The sequence below is a fragment of the Ambystoma mexicanum genome, chromosome 8, assembly GCF_040938575.1.
Source record: "Ambystoma mexicanum isolate Mex_15411 chromosome 8, UKY_AmexF1_1, whole genome shotgun sequence".
Lineage (NCBI taxonomy): Eukaryota > Metazoa > Chordata > Amphibia > Caudata > Ambystomatidae > Ambystoma > Ambystoma mexicanum.
In genome coordinates this window covers 1,445,821,236-1,445,837,875 of record NC_090929.1, presented here as the reverse complement: position 1 = coordinate 1,445,837,875, position 16,640 = coordinate 1,445,821,236, and the positions used below count along the sequence as shown (strand labels likewise).

General features: G+C 49.6%; 1 protein-coding gene across 10 annotated transcripts in view; it reads right to left on the bottom strand.

Moving 5' to 3' along the window:
• LDB1 (LIM domain binding 1) overlaps positions 1 to 16,640 on the bottom strand; it is a 590,338-nt gene that overhangs the window by 253,662 nt on the left and 320,036 nt on the right. The window contains exon 1 of one of the 10 annotated variants that reach the window (XM_069611611.1): positions 9,840 to 10,310. The exons of 7 other annotated variants lie outside the window; for them this stretch is intronic. The gene's annotated coding sequence lies outside the window, so the exon portion shown is untranslated. Of the gene's footprint in view, positions 1 to 9,839; positions 10,311 to 16,640 lie in introns of those variants that run through there. 2 more of the 10 variants (XM_069611608.1, XM_069611610.1) reach the window with 2 other exon arrangements.

The window sequence follows — 16,640 nt, the reverse complement described above, 5'->3', positions numbered from 1 at the left end:
TGTGAATCAATATGACATTTAGGTAAAGACTCGAGAATAGACTCCAACATCCTGCATTTGTCAATAATAGTCACAGAAGCAAGACACAAGACACTATCTAATTCCAATGACAAAAACAGCCTCGCAAATCTACTATTTACAACGAAACAATCTTATTACCACCAGCATTAACTTGAAAAAGCATATTCTTGTGTATTTGAGGTAGGTACATTCTGCAGTTTAGGGTTAGATTCCAAATAACATTGTCACTCGGGCAGGTGGATACATGAAACATTTGTCTGTTACCGTATCAATCACCCCTTCGGATACAAAAATATAATCCACTCTAGACGATACAGTGCCATTAGACCATGTATCCCAATTATCCACATCATTAGATTTTGTAGGATTAAGCAATTTTAAACCATACTTATTAAAAAATCTCTAACCAACTCATACCATTCTTTAGTTAGTTTTGTTGTGTTTTTTAATAAGATCTTGCGGACCTATCCGAGTGTACGGTTCACAAACTTCCCCCATTCAACTATCACAATCATGGCCACATTGCAGTAGGAATTAACCGAGAACTATCAAGTGGAATTTAGGAAACTCCTCAATCCATCCCTCCATGGATCACCAACCAATTACAATATAAATTCAACCCATGCTTCCCCAGGAGGAGAATACACAGTAATTAAAAGTAAGTCCCCAAAGGAACACAATCCTGAAATGATACCACAGAGGACATATGGGGAACTTCCATATTTATAATACTCACTTAATGTCGACTTACTAGAAACCCCAATACATAAACCTCCAAAAGGGCGGCAAGCCCAGAATAATCAGATGGTTTTAAGGTTTTGACTAACCTGACTGTTAAGATTATACTACAAATCAGGGTTTCCTGTAATGCAAAGCTATCACAACTGGATATTGCCATACATATCTGTAGACTAAGGAACAATAGCCTTGTGTGTTCCATGATAAAAGGGAAATTGTATCCTTTACTGAAAGTCTTCATTGGGCACCATAATGCAAACATTCTGTGTGCCAAGATACTATTTTGTTTTTTTCACCAGGTAAAAACTGTCGGCAAACATCCACCATAGACTGACCCGTTTTCTTTAATGGATAACTATTTTGCATCACAGGAGAATAAATCAGGGGCTGGGGCAAGTAACGTTAGCATTCATGTATTTTTCAAAACCCTTACTCACCAAATGGTATCGTCTTATATTTTCAACTATAATAGGAGATACAAATTATCACTACAATACAAATCGGGCAGATCAATACACTCAATGTCACTCCAGACGATCATACTCAGCTCTGGGATAAGTTGAAACAATCCTAATATTCTTTTGCAGTTGAGAAGGGGGCTGTCAGCCATAGGCAAAATTTGATACTATTTTATAGATTGGCCCAGTATGTAGTGTGAGAAACCTAATGGCATTATCCTGTTTACTACCCGTTTATTCCAATCAACATACCCAGTTCCTCCCATTCCAGTCAGAAAATATAAATGGGTGTACAAACCATCTGAGAAAAACCTGTACCACAATTGCCACATCCAAGATAACAAGTAGAGAAAATACTGGGACATCCTTTCCCATCCAGAGCAGCAGCACCAACTGCCATTCTTAGAATCCCCAGGCACCTCCCAGGTTCCACAGTGACATCACACCCTCATAACGAGACATAGCCATAATCAAGCCCAACCCTAGATTATGACACATTTCCCCCCTTACCACTGACACAATATTGCAAGAAAGATTACGACCCACCTCCTACCTTACACCAGCTAACACAGCATAAGCTAGAACACAACACTTTGATTGCAACAAAGCGCCAACCCACAAAGATGGAAGACCCAATTGTCAAAAGAGAAATACGCGGCTCACACTAGCTTCGAGATAACTACCACTGAAACAAAATGCCACGCCACAAAAAAAAATAAATCACAAAGACCTTAAACCGAAATCACAAGATAAACTAAAACAAAACCACAGACCACCCCAAAGCCTGAACGCCCACACCAGCTAGAAAACCCGCTGATGAACAACAACAATGGAAGAAACCAAACACAGATCCTTCCCCGGAGGGGACCCCGCACCCCACAACTGCAAACAAACCCACTCAACTCCTAAGCCCCACACAGACATGTGGCCACCATATCTATGTCCAACTCGAAAACTCCAAACCAATGGCCCACAAACTCAAAAACAAAACTATGTACCTACCGCCAGACATCATCACACTATCCCCACAACCTACCTAGACAACACTTAACTGCTCCTTAACTGCACAATAGACAGCACTTAACTGCCCCTAAACCTAAACAGCACCCAACTGCCCCTTAACCTAGACAGCACCTCACAGCCCCTCACTGTCCTTAACCTAGACAAGACCCCACAGTCCTTAACCAGGAAGCACCTAACTATAACATAAACAGACAGCACCCCACTGTCAACCGCCAAACAGCACAAAACTGTCAACCTAAAATAGGCATCATTGCCCCCCCTCCTCCAGGGCCCACTCGGCCACCCCAGAGATAACCAGGGGAAATCTCCCCTACAAACAAACACCACACACAAACAGATAAACAAAACAGAATTGAAGTCCCATCAAGAGATGCAAATAAGTATATCCTTAACCCCATGTCCATTGCGCTACAGTCCAGCGCTGCACCCACACCCTCAAGTCCACGATGCAGGAAAAGAAAACACAACAATGAGCCAACCCCGCAGAAAATGTCCAAACCACCCCCCCTGCAAAAGAGAATAACATATATACACACTGCAGATCCATAACCCTGCACCCACCAGTCCACAAATCACCCCAAAAGAAGTCCTAAACAAAACAGGCCACCACATGAAGACAACCGTCCACAATTCATTATCACAGGCCTTAAACAAACTAACATGACCCAGGACCAAACCAGTACATGTACTCCCCCGGAGGCCACAACATATACACAAACAGCATTTACAGCAAAACCGGCCTCACCCAACGCCTACCTCTGATTAGTCCTCCGATTTCCTGAGTGCCTTCATCCTCAAAGATAGACCCCCATAGATCGGGATCCAACTCCCTGAGGTTTTGCGCAACCACACGGCACATGATCCTGCGCCCACTGGAGCAGACCTCCGCGTAATTAGCAGAGTCACCGTAGTGGCCATCCATTCACATCGTTGCACGAACTTTCCATTCCTGTACTGGCCTCCAAACCATACCATTGTAAGTCCCACATAGCACCAAACTCGTTCCAACCGCCCTTAGTCATCCAGGCTTCGTATCTCACACCCGCCGTACCTGCAACAGGCTGCGCCTCATCAACGAGTGAGCCCGGCTCCCTTGGAGATACTAAAAAAACATGCAGGCCCACACCTACAACACCCACGGTGCATTCCACTTGAACGTCGCCTTCAGATTCAGCGCTGCGTTCCAACTGTTTATGTTGGAACACACGCTCTCTGCTAGCCGACGTCATCATTCCCTGCGCCGGCTACGAGCAGCAAAAACCTCTGCTCCCCAGCATTGGCTCCAGCAGCCCTGCACCTGAACAGCCATCACAGCCCCCTCGGCTGACACATAGAGGCTGACATGTCCACAACGGGCATCCGACTCAGAAAGAACGCAGCCCGCATCCGAGACACCATGAAGCCTCCAACGACTGCCCCCCGAGCACGGCCACCGCAACCATGCAACACTTGACTGGCGCTCTCCAATCTCCATTGCCTCGGCTCCAGGCAACACGAAACCGGCCCGTTCCTCCCCAGGCACAACCGGGCCACCGACACTCTGCACAGGCCTTCCCTTGCGAGCAGCGGCAACCTCAGCCTCCTGACAGCCTGCGAAGATGACGATCCCTGCTGCCCTGCCTGGCAACACAAGGACCACTGGACCGTTGATCCCTGTACTGCACCAAAGCGCTCCTCCTGGACACCGACGCCGCACCCTTGCTGCCCTCTGCCACCGCCCGGCTAGCAGAGACCCACCGGCCAACCTCCTCTGGCAGGCAGGATCTGGAACAGATGTCACCACTGGAGGGCGGTATTATTCAAACAGCTGCCCCTTCCCAGCAGCATCACATCCTCGTCGCCAGTGATATAATTGATGTACCTGAGTTTATTGCCACATCCAAGATAACAGGTAGAGAAAATACCGTCCAAATTTCCCATCCAGAGCAGCACCACCAACTGCCATTCTTAGAATCCCCAGGCACCTCCCAAGTTCAACAGTGACACCACACCCTCATAACAAGACATAGCCATAATCAAGCCCAACCATAGATTATAACAAGATGCTCATAAAAACCTGTAGGTGTCCTTATTAGCTCATAAAAACCTGTAGGTGTCCTTATTACTTATTGGGGAAGGTTACAGTCCAATGTAACCCACTATTTTTTTTTATAATATTCACAGAATTATAATGCAAAGCACCTGCTGGTCATGCTTTGATGTTTGTTCACGTTTGAAAAGGATGATGAGAAGGACACCAGCATTGTCTTGTATGTAAGGGGTAGGGGACGTGTTACCAAACGATCGGGTAGCCTTATTATTGTACATTATCTGAAAAGTCCTGATCGGGTCATTTGACAACAAAAGGGCACCGATTGTACAGTTTCAGGTCCAGGCACAACACAATCGCATGTTACTAGCTTGACACATTAAAAGATATGGAAAAGAGGGAACGTTAGCACTTCAAGTCGAAAAGGTGACTGATTGGGAATGTCAGCATAATTCTATTGAAAACAAGACACAGCATTGGAGCACGCTGTACACATGACATGATGTATTTCAGGATGTCCTAAAGTAAGGGTTTACACCCTTCGTCTTTCCAGATGTTTTACACTACACCTCCCGTTAGCCTTAGCTAATGGTGGGGAATCATGGGAGCTGTAGTCCTAAACATCTGGACAGCCACATGCAGAATCCGGTACTAAAGCATTACTAAAAATGGTGTTGCCTCCAGATGTTTGGAACTCCAGCGACCCTTCATCACAGACTATGCTGGCTATGGCTAATGGGAGCAGACGTTTGAGACCTCTGGAGGGCCACTAAATGAATAACGGTGCCCTAGGTGAGAAGCCCCTTGTGGTGTCGTCACGTGGAGAGGGACATGGGAAGGGGAGGGGCGGGCAAGGTGTGGGAAAGGCCTCAGTTCCAGTTTGCTGTAGCATAAAATAAAGACTTGTTGAACCCCAACTCCTGCCTCCGTCTCCTATGTGTGTGAGAGAGTGCGTAGTAGGCCGCCCCCTGAGATAGCGAGGTCCACAAAGATTCCACACTGGCGACGAGGCGTGTTTCTGAACCATCGCGCTTCCTATTTTCTTCAGTGCACCCCGCGCTCATGGCTGCGAGAAAGGATGCCACTGGAGCTGCGCGCGTGCACCACGGACAAAGTTCAGGCGGGAAGAACTTTCCCCAGCACTGGTGAAGGCAAAGGTGGGTGGGAGCTTGTAAGCTCCCACCAGCGGGCTGCAGGTGGCGCACCAGCACCAGGAGAATCCGGGCAGTAAGAGAGACATCTGCCTCCAACGGCAACACACCACACCAGCGGATAGGAGCGTGAAGGCTCCCCGCTTCAACAAAACATCCGGGCAGTCAGAGAATCTTTCTCCCGCCAACAGCAACGGTAAAGGCAAAAGGGTGACGTGCTACAAGTGGGTCAGAGCGCGAAGACTCCCTGCTGCACCAAACATCCGGACGGTAAGAGAAATGTTCTCCCGCAAACGGCAGGGGCCCACCTTGCCCATTGCAGCGCGAACTGGAACGCGAGGGCCCTCACTGCTCACAACAGGCCGCGCAGCATCAGTGCCACTCTCCCGCCATCGCGGTCCACAGCAGGCAGCCCGACAAGCCACAAATCACAGAGGCGCAAGAAGATCAAGGTGCCGCCTGGACTGCGCAAGGATCAGTCAAGTGCACTGACTCTCTGCACGTGGCACAGAAGCCGCACGGAGGCCAAACATCAGGCATTCCCTTGAGCAAAGCCTGCTCAAGCCACCAGAGCATGCGGGCTTCACCACATCCCAAGCCTGTTGATCGAAGTGTACACGGCAAGACTTCTGAAGTCATCTCAGTGCACACAAAGTCAGCCTGATGAGAAAAGGACAAGCCAAAATCACCCTCATTATCCTAACAGAATGTAGGAGAACGAATCATTGACCGTACCAATAACACAGGCTCGGGCACTTCCACCTAGGATGTCTGACATCCTATTAACCCAACTGCCCACTAACTTTGACCTCAGTGACACCAGCACCCTGGGCCCATGGTGGAAAAGGTGGCTGAGTCTAAAAGCAGTTGGCCCGATTGATAATGATAAAAAGCAGTTTACTAACTTTCTCAATAGGCTCAAATGTGAGACATCGTGGATGAGCTCCCTGAAAGTGTCACAGACACCTACACCAACTTGAAGACGACGCTCGCAGACTGTTTTACGCCACACGCGAACGTGGACTACGAGAGACACATTTTCCATACCAAACAAATCAAAGGTGAGGCCATGGACGCTTGCGTTTGAGACTCAAAATGAAGCACTGTGATTTCAACAATTATTCCAACGAAGAAGCGCTGTGTTCGCAAATGATAGTTGGGTGCGAGAGTGCAGATTTTAGAAAGCAGCTGCTGCAGAAGCCACAAAATCTGGATGAAATCCTACGCCTAGCTCGATCAGACGCTGCATTAACATCACAGGTAGAGGGACTGGACGACATCAAAATCAGGCATGGGAAGCCAGAGTGTGTCAACAAACTGGAAGGAGCCCCAAAAGGCAACACCGACCCATTTTGCTACATATGCGGCCACGAATACCCGCATGAAGGACAATGCCCAGCCATTGGTCAACAATGTTCCGCCTGTGGTGGTGCGGGGGAGAGAACTACTACAGGGCGGTATGCCTCATACCACGCAAGATACGGGGCGAAGGAAGAAGAGGACGACCAACACAGAAAGGGACCAAACACCACAAAGCCCACTCCGAATGACAAACCAGTCGTACGACACCGCTCACCGCAGGTACAGGGACGACCAGCCAGACAAAAGAAGGGAACGAACCTCGAGTGACTGGAGAGACAGTAAACCCACCACATCCAGACCAAGGAAGAGACCCAGAAGATACGTCCGATATCTTGTTGAACACTCACAGTCAGAAAGCGCCCCAGGTGCATCCTCGGAGGACAACGCCCAGAGAAGCGAGAAACCAAGGGAATAGCCACAGAAAAAGGGATACCTGTATGCTTTGGGCAACCCACAGCAAAAGAGCACAGTCTGACTCTAGTCATACAAGTCAATAAGACAGTGGCCAAATTCCTGTTGGACACTGGAGCCACGGTTAATGTAATAAGTGAAGAGGTATACAACAACATACCACATGCCCTCCCAATCCCCCCCCCCCCCCGTCTTCAACCTGCCAAATCACAAATTTTCCTCTACGGCTCGAAGAAACCCCTGGCCTGCAAGGGTTTTCTCGCCGTATCATGCAGCTACAAGGGACAAGCCAACGACATCCCCGTGCATGTCCTGGAGGCTGCCACCGAAAGCGAATGCATCTTGAGCTACAAGGCCGCAATTGAAATGGGCCTCATCCATGTCCTCTATAGACTCATGGTGCACCACAAATACCTTGATCCCACCGCAAACACTGAACAAGTATTTTCAGTACTCTTCGAGGGCTTGGGGAAGTTGAAAGGCCGCCAAATCGAACTGCACATTGACACCAGGGCCACTCCAGTGCCGCAACACTATCGGGGGGAATCATCATTAACATACAAAAACAAGTAGAGGACGAATTGAATAAGTTGCTGGAAGCCGACATCATTGAGCCAGCGGAAGGTCCCACACCATGGGTGTCCCCCATAGTACATTCACCCAAAAGAGACTCATCGGACATTTGCATATGTGAGACAATGTCACCAACATATAAATAACAAATAAAGACGTGTTGAACACCATCTCCTGCCTTCGCCTCCTATGTGTGTGAGTGAGTGCTTAGTAGGCCGCCCCCTGATATAGCGAGGTCCATGAAGATTCCACACCCCTCCTACAGGAGGAGCTTTGTTAAACGATTTTTCGACATTGCTAGTATCAACATCGCTGGCCACACACACTTCCTTGTGTATTAGTGTACAATACTTGATATTGAACAGACATAAACTGGGTAAAATTCAACATGCGTATCAAAGTAAAAACAGAACAGGAATGGTAACCAGACTGCACAGGACCCAAACAAACGTGGCATTGAACCAGGTTTTGGTTCCGTTTTTGCTCCCCCCCACTGTGCTCATTTTAAGGTTGAGATTACGCATGTTAACGACTTTTAAATGGTTTCTACTGGATACAGTTGGAACATATAGGATTGTTGGTCATTAGACTGCATGGAATGAGGTGGGTGAACAAATGGAAACGCTACTATTTTAAATAAAATCAACTGCAATAAAACTACCCTGTCAGTAACCAGTGCCTATACGGAAGTGGAACTCTTGCCCATAAAAGTTCAGTAGGCGTACCAACAAATAATCAATACACATGCCACCAATAGTGTCAAATTAATAACTGGTCATCTAGAATTTCCCCAGGACCTACTCAGTAAGACTTGTCTTTTAGTCCCTGCAGAGGGGCATACAATGTCTGCTAGAGTCAGAAGTGAAATTACAATGAACACACTGATGTCACGTGATCACCATCACACACCGGATGCATTCTTAACGGGGGCGGTGCGGTGAGCGCTCCTAGCAGGAAGTGGGCGAGCAGACTGAAGGTGAGAAACTTTGCAGCGCCAATTGGTATGTGTTATGGTAGAAGGCTGCCGGACAATTGCCCCTAGGGGTTGTTGACACACCAGCAGTCTGCTTGGCTTTTAGGCCAACAGAATTCGCATGCCATAATAAAAACGAAAATATATATCGCACAGTGCAAAAAAAAAAAATGCTGGTTTAAATGACTAAACTTGCTGAAGCCGTCAGGGGTGAATAAACTGTGCTGACTACGTATATTGCTTTCTGGCACGCACAAGATACAAAGAACAACTGCTCACCCCCATGCCGACCCAATACTAGAACATGTTTTGCAGATAGGGAGATCCCCAAGTGGTCAATGGTCGCTCGTTGACAAGACAGGACCTCTTGTTTGAAAACATTAGTTATGGCTCTGGCAAGCCGATGGTTATAAAGAAATATTCCCCGTGTAGAATAGTCATGAAAGCAGCAAGAGACCTGCGCACAGCACGAGAATCCATCAGACTGTAGAAAGTCTCTCAAATGCACACATAACGCACGGTTCACACAGTTCGAGGTGCCAACGGGTCCTAGGCTGGACCAGGTACACGGGAAAATTAACACATTGTTATTTTGATTAAGCGGTGTGCATATGTATAGTTAAACGCTAGCCACACGCCAGTACTCAACAATGCTTGCACTATCTCCCGTCTTTCGCTCAGCAACTTTAAAGTTGCCTGGCCAGGTTTTCAACTAAAGAGCATGCCATGGTCCACTCGGGTTCGCTTAGAAAGCTGGGAAGTGTAGGCGAACTGGAGTTTGTTTCCCTTGGATTCCCCTTTTTGCGCGCTTTCAAAGTGTAAATACAACAGCAGTGTAACCACCACCACCTTCCAGCTTATCAGCGGCTCTCGTAGTGTGCGCCTCTGCTATCGGGAACGCACACTCGCCCCATAAAAACAAAACATATTCGCCTTTGAAACCCAGGATGCATGCACTCCAACGCGTTAATTCAAATCCGCGGGCTTCTTCTGGACGTTAAAACGCACATACAACGTGCCCAGCCGGTAGCGAAGGCACAATGTGAACACAATTGCAGAATTAGTTTTAAAACTGAAAATAAATTCATAAAGACACTCACCTGAAGGAAAAAAGTATTCGGATCTTGCGTTTTAAGGGACCGCCTCAAAGGACTTGAAAATAAAAATTAAAACATGTCTCTCAAGCTATATCCCTTCCACCCAGAGAGGAATGGAAAACAGTGTAAATACACAGATACGCTGCTGTTGTAGACTACACAGGCAGAGGTTGTGGGCTGGAAGACTGTACCAAAGAGAAGAGGCAGGCTGGGGGGGGTTTAGCTGGAGCCTAACAGGAGTGTGCACCCCGAGGAGGGGGCCAGGGTTTCTTGGAAGGTGGGGGAGCCCCTTTCTTTGTTTGCAACGCTCTATGCCCTGAACAATGGCTGCTGCCGCCGGCTGCTCACAGCTCCCCTTCCTGTGGAAGCCTCAGCAGCGGCTCAGGCGACTGCTACTGTTGTGTGCAGGGCCTCTGTGGGGGCACGGAGGAAGACTCTCACTCATATACACATACACTGTGTCTGAGAGAAAAGAATCTGCCTTCCCGAGGAAGCCCTTCCCCTTCCCCCTCCCCCCACCGGCCTGAGCGCGGGTGGGGGAGGACGGGGAAGAAAGGGGGAGCTGGGAGGGGACTGAAGCCGCATAGGCCCAAGGAGGAGACACAAAAGGGAGAGGGAGGGACTCATTTGCTCTCTCCCTTCAGTTCGTGGCCTTACACACACTACAATGGGGATGTGTACATGTGCTTAAGGTTCACGCTACTCGTCCTGCTAGAGCCATGGTGCTGTATGAAAGTGGGACTTGCTCTGGTATTGGGGAGAATGTGCCCGTTTTGCCGTTGAGTGATAGAAAACAGCAGTTTAAGTACAGGAGAGTTTTGTTTGGATAAAAAAAAAATTCTCCAAATATGTCAGTGTTTTACTGTCACTCATAGTGTCCGCCCTCTTTAAATATTTACACTGGGGCACATTGTGGAACACGTTAGTTTTGTGATACATATAAAAAGCACATTCAAACGTCAAAGGAAGCTTTTTTGCGGTACATATGCTTTTTGTTTGTAATCCTTTTTATAGTAAACATTTTACCAATGCACAATGCAACCAGGGGCAAAAAGGAATACCATAACAAGGAAAACCCTTTCGTACCTCCCTTACATCATGGAACTCAAATAATAGACGAAATGGTCATTGAGTGAAATATAAATAACACAATTCCGTTTTGCCTCTTTCTCCAAACCAAATCTCACCCCAACCTGTGTCTTTGTGTCCATATCAATACTTACAAGAAATTAAGAAAAACGAAATATAATCACTTTACGCATGAAGAAAGAAATTAAACATGTTTTAATAATTGCTGATATGCAATTAATTATTAGAATCGCATTTTGGTGGGGCGGAGGGTGGAATTTATTTTCAATTCCACAAATGAACGCCCAGAGGAGACGTCATTGTTGCTGAGGGGTCGGAATAGGAGGTTGGTTGGGCGAGGGAGTCTGGAGGCAGCATTAGGACATGTCTACTTGCAACATGCATTACTGGACTTGCCTTTCTGCAAAAACACATACCATTTATCACACCGTTTGTACATCCAGCTAACAAGCCATATATTCTTATTGCTCCCATTCATAGTATATGAGCTTTGTGTGATGTCCGCTCCGACGCCTCTGAAGCGGGCCGCGGTAGCGGCGTGTTCGCGGCCCCCAGCAAGGAATCCCAGCGCGCGGAGCATGCAGCGCGCCGCGCAACAAAAGACACGCGACTCGTTGGCTGCGTGCATAAACCCGGACTGGCGCGAAACCGCCAGTTCCGGTGATTCCTTTATTTCTCCTCCCACTCCTTGTGTCACGTGACCCTTCTCTCCGGGCACGTGACACCACATTCCTCCCCAAATTGGAGGTAAATTCACATATCCCACAGAATACATTTTAGTATGGATTATTGTCTCTTCTGCTAGTCCCTTTTACAATATACCCCGTCTATGACATACCCTTTGAGGCGGGATGATGGTTTGGGTTTCTCTCTCAGGCTGTAGCGGGTGTTCCGTTCTTTGGGCGAGGTGTCGGTGGTGGTTCTTTCTTCTGTCTCGACCTCTGGTGGGCACGGACTGTTAGACTCTTCCGGCGTATTTTCGCTGGTTGGCTGTGTGGGTTTTTGGGGCGTCTCAACAGTCTTTTCCTTCTGGGACAGGGGGTGTTCTTCCCACATTTCCGTGGGTACTTTCTTGAAATGGGATATGTTCCGGGTTACCGTTTCCCCTCCACGGGTGGCAGTGACCATGCTGTGGTTGGTGGTTTGAACTGTCCATGGATGGACTTCGAAGTTTAGGGACATCTTCTTTGGCTGTGCCCGGTTCTTGACGAGGATGGTGTCCCCGGGGTTTAGTTCCCGATGGTGTGCGCGCCTGGCGGCGCTCTCTTGTTCGTTGTGCCTTTTCCTCCTCGCATCCATTTCTGGGATGTCTAACTCGGGTGCGACCCAGTGTGGATGTATGGGGAGTTCCGCCTGTATTGGTACTCCAAACATAAGGGCTGCCGGGCTGATCCCAGTGGCTGAGTGTGGGGTTTGCCGGTGTGTCCTCAGAAATCGGTAGACTGCCTTCAGCCAGGGGTGTTTTTGCTCTTTGGCAATTCTGATGACTTTGTTCAGCGACCCCATAAAGCGTTCCGCATCTCCGTTGGCCTGAGGCCATCGTGGGGTAATTCGCTGATGTTTCACGTTTACCTCTTTGAAGAACTCTCGTAGCTCCTGGCTGGTGAATGACGGTCCATTATCACTCTTCACTTTCCTTGGGATCCCATGCGTGGCGAATATTTTCTCCAGCGTGAGGATGGTGGTTTCTGCATTGGTGGATGGTACATGTTCCACTTCGGGGTATCTACTGAATTCGTCTATCACTACAAGCAAGTATCCTTCACCTGCGATGGTGCAGTGGTCCATGCTGACCGCGTCCCATCTTTTGCAGCTCCGTGGTGCGCTAGCGATCGGTTCTGGGTTCTCTGGCCTTCTGGACGCTTGGCAAGCCGCGCACGACTCAATTAGTTCTGTGATTCTTTGATGCATGTTTGGCATCCACATCCGGGACTTGAGGTACGCCGAGGACTTGACGATCCCTTGATGTCCACTGTGTGCTAGTTTGAGTGCTCTCTCTTCGAGGGACTCCGGCAGGATGATGCGGTGGCCTTTCAGGAGCACTCCCTCTGGTGCTATCGAGAGTTCATGTCTGATCCCGAACAGTGCTCTGAGCTTGGTTTGAGCTGGTATGGTGCGGTGAGATGCAGACATGAGGGAAGTCTTCCAGCTTCCTGTTTGAATGGCCGAGGTAGTGTGTTGCAAGATTGTGTCTTCCCTTGTTTGCTGTGTTATTTCTTGCAGCGTCAGGGCTCGTGGCCTGGCACACGCCACCACGTGACAGACGTGCTCGTCTGTTTCTTTAGCATGATGTCGTTCGCTGTCGGTGGCGGGCCGTGGATGGCGGGACAGATAGTCTGCCGGGTTGTCTGAACCTGGCCGATATTCTACCTCAATGTTGTACGGCTGCAGTTGCAGCATCCACTTCTCTATGCGGGCCGGGGGGTGTGGAGCAGAGCCTCGGAATATCGGTATTAAGGGTTTGTGGTCCGAGAAGACTTTCGCTTGCTTTCCTAATAGGTACACCTTGAAGTGGCGGCACCCCCACAGTATTGCTAAGGCTTCCTTTTCGATGTGGGCGTAATTTTGTTCTGGCTTCGTGAGGGCCCTGCTGGCAAATGCGATGGGGAACACTCTGCCTTCGCTATCTGTTTGGGTTAGTACGGCCCCTAGGCCTATGGGGCTGGCGTCTACGAGGAGCTCAGTCTGCCGCTCTACGTTGAAAAACGCCATGGTTGTGGTAGCCGACAGGGCATCCTTGATTTGTTGAAATGCTCGCTGGTGAACTTCGGTCCACTCCCATCTTTGGTCTTTCTTGGTTAGTTCCCTGAGGGGACTCGCGATGCTTGCGAGATCCGGGATGAAACGCGCGCAGTAAGTTGCCATCCCCATGAAACTTCGCACCTCCGATGCAGACTGGGGAGGTTTGAAGTCTTTGATGTCTTGTACTTTGGATGGGTCAGGGGATACGCCTGCGGCACTGAAGATGTATCCGAAAAAACCTAGTTCATCTTTGTCGAATTCACATTTCTCAGCGTTTAGCGTCAAGCCTGCTTTCTCGAGTCTTTCCAGGACTGCTGCTAGTCGTCGGTGGTGCTCGTCCTTGTCTGCGGCGTATACCAGGATGTCGTCACTGATGTTGGTGGGACCAGCTAGTCCCGTGATGACTTTACGGATCTCGTGCTGGAAAACTTCTGCGGCGGATGAAATCCCAAAGTTCAGCCGCTTATACCTCATGAGGCCGAGGTGGGACGAAAACGTGGTGATGTACCGGGATTCTTTGGATAGTCTTAGCTGGTGGTATCCTGATCGGAGATCGAGTTTGCTGAATACCTTCGCCCCTGTGAGGTCTACGATAAGCTCATCAATGGTGGGAGTCACGTGTCGTTCTCGGCCGATGGCTACGTTGGGGAGCCTCATGTCGATGCATATTCTCACCGCGTTCTGCTGTTTCGGTTTCTGGGCTACCACCATAGGCGAGACCCACGGGGTCGGGCCTGATGTTTTCTCGATGATTCCAGCATCCTCGAGTTTGGATAGCTCTTCTTCTACGGCTGTTCGCAGGTGAAACGGGATCCGTCGATGGCGCACTGCCTTGGGTTCGACGGTGGGGTCTATGTGTAGCTTGATAGACCTCCCTTTCAGGCATCCGATGCCCTGAAATAGTTTCTTATGCCGACTTAGGATGTTGCTGAGTTCGTCGTGCTGGACGCTGAACGCAAAGTGTATCAGCTTTAGTTTCTCCGCAGTTCTGCAGCTCAGTAGGGTTTCACAACCAGCATCTACGACGTAGATCCATGCGCGGCAGTTTGTGTTGTTGTGCGCAAAGTTGGATTTAAACGACCCTTGCACTGGTAGGGGTTTCTTGGATCCATAGGCGTATAGTCTAACTTTCTTCTTGTGGAGTTTTGGTTTTGGGTGAATCCTGTTGAAAGCTGTCACGGGCATGACGTTGACTGTCGCGCCGGTGTCAATTATCACTTTGAGTGGGTCTCCGTTGGATAGGACTGTGCACGACGGTCTCTTCTTTTGGCGCGATCGGCCTGATTTGACTGCCGATATTAAGTGTACACGGTGTACTGGTTTTCTCCCTTTCTTCTTCTTCCCTTTGGTCTGTCTGTCGGGGGATGAGCTGCTGTCGCTGTCATCGCTGTCGCTTGAGCTCGGGGATCTTTGGGACTCGTCGACTGCCCTCGCTTTACCTCTCCTCGTTTGTTGGCGGGGGTGTTCTCTCGGTGCGAATCTCCTCCGTTGTTCTTGCGCTGTGCGGGAGCTTGGGTCTTTGTCATTTTTGTTTGGCGGATTCAGGCAGACTGCTGCGTAGTGGTTGAGGCGATTGCATTTTCTGCAAGTGGACCCCCAGGCGGGGCAAGAGTCGCCTTTATGCCATGGGCCTCCGCACCATTTGCAGGCTTGATCACGTCCTTGTGCTTGGTGCGGCTTCTGGTACTGTTTCGGGCGAGTTGATTGTTGTCTGGAGATAGCTGCTACGTCTTCTGCGGGTCCGGGGCTGTCTAACGGTAGTCTCTGGATGGCGGCTTCCATTACCGCTACTTGGTCTTCTGTCTGTTCCCGGAGGCGTGCAGTCTCGAGAATGCGTGATAGTCGCATGTTCTTCTCTGACAGGATTGCCCTCAGTTTTTCAGAAGAGATTCCATTGATGATCTGGAGGCGAATGGCGAATTCTTCGTCCGGGAATTCACAGCCTACGGCCATTTCGCGAAGGCGAGCGTGAAACTTGTCTACTGTCTCCCTCTCGCGTTGACGTGCCATGCAGAAGTGGAACCGCTCATAGTCTGGATTGAGGTCAGGCTTAAACATGTTGGTGAGCGCAGCCTTCGCCGCTGCGTAGTCCATGTCGCCCCCGCGGTTTGGTAGGGCGTTGAAAAGGCGCAGGGCAGCCGACCCTACGTTGAGCAGGAGGAAGGTGCGCATCTTTTTGGGTGCGGCGATCTCTCGTGCCTCTAGATGCATCTCAAATTGTTGAATCCATATTTCCCACCGGATGGCTGCTCCACTGGTGAAAGGATCGAATGGTGGCATGAACGTTGTCAGTGAGGGGTCTCTGCGCTCCTCGGTGATGCTTCTCCTCGATGATGAGGAGCCGGTGCTGATTCTTGTTGGGCTGGTGTTTGGGCTCGACATGTTGTCCTTTTGGGATGAGTTCTTGGGGCTGAGCGTAGCTGGTGATGTTATTTTGGCTGCCTGGTGTGACGGCACATGGCTTCGTGTGAAGCGCTGCGGTCTCGGGCTGTGGTGGGCCGTGCAGTGGCTATCCTGGGGTTTGTTGGCGTGGCCAGATATCTCTTTTCCTTTTTGTTTGGTGTGGGAAGCGAGAGAGAAAGACGGAGAAATTTATTTTTTTTTTTCTCTTTTTGGGCGTGGGCGGAGCCGGGCTAAGCGCTTACCGGCCTCCGCGGAGTTGTCGTGGGTCTGTGGACGCCTCGGCTCCCTCTGGTGCTGGGAGGCGTGCAGTCCACACCCGCCTCGTCGCCAGTGTGATGTCCGCTCCGACGCCTCTGGAGCGGGCCGCGGTAGCGGCGTGTTCGCGGCCCCCAGCAAGGAATCCCAGCGCGCGGAGCATGCAGCGCGCCGCGCAACAAAAGACACGCGACTCGTTGGCTGCGTGCATAAACCCGGACTGGCGCGAAACCGCCAGTTCCGGTGATTCCTTTATTTCTCCTCCCACTCCTTGTGTCACGTGACCCTTCTCTCCGGGCACGTGACACCACACTT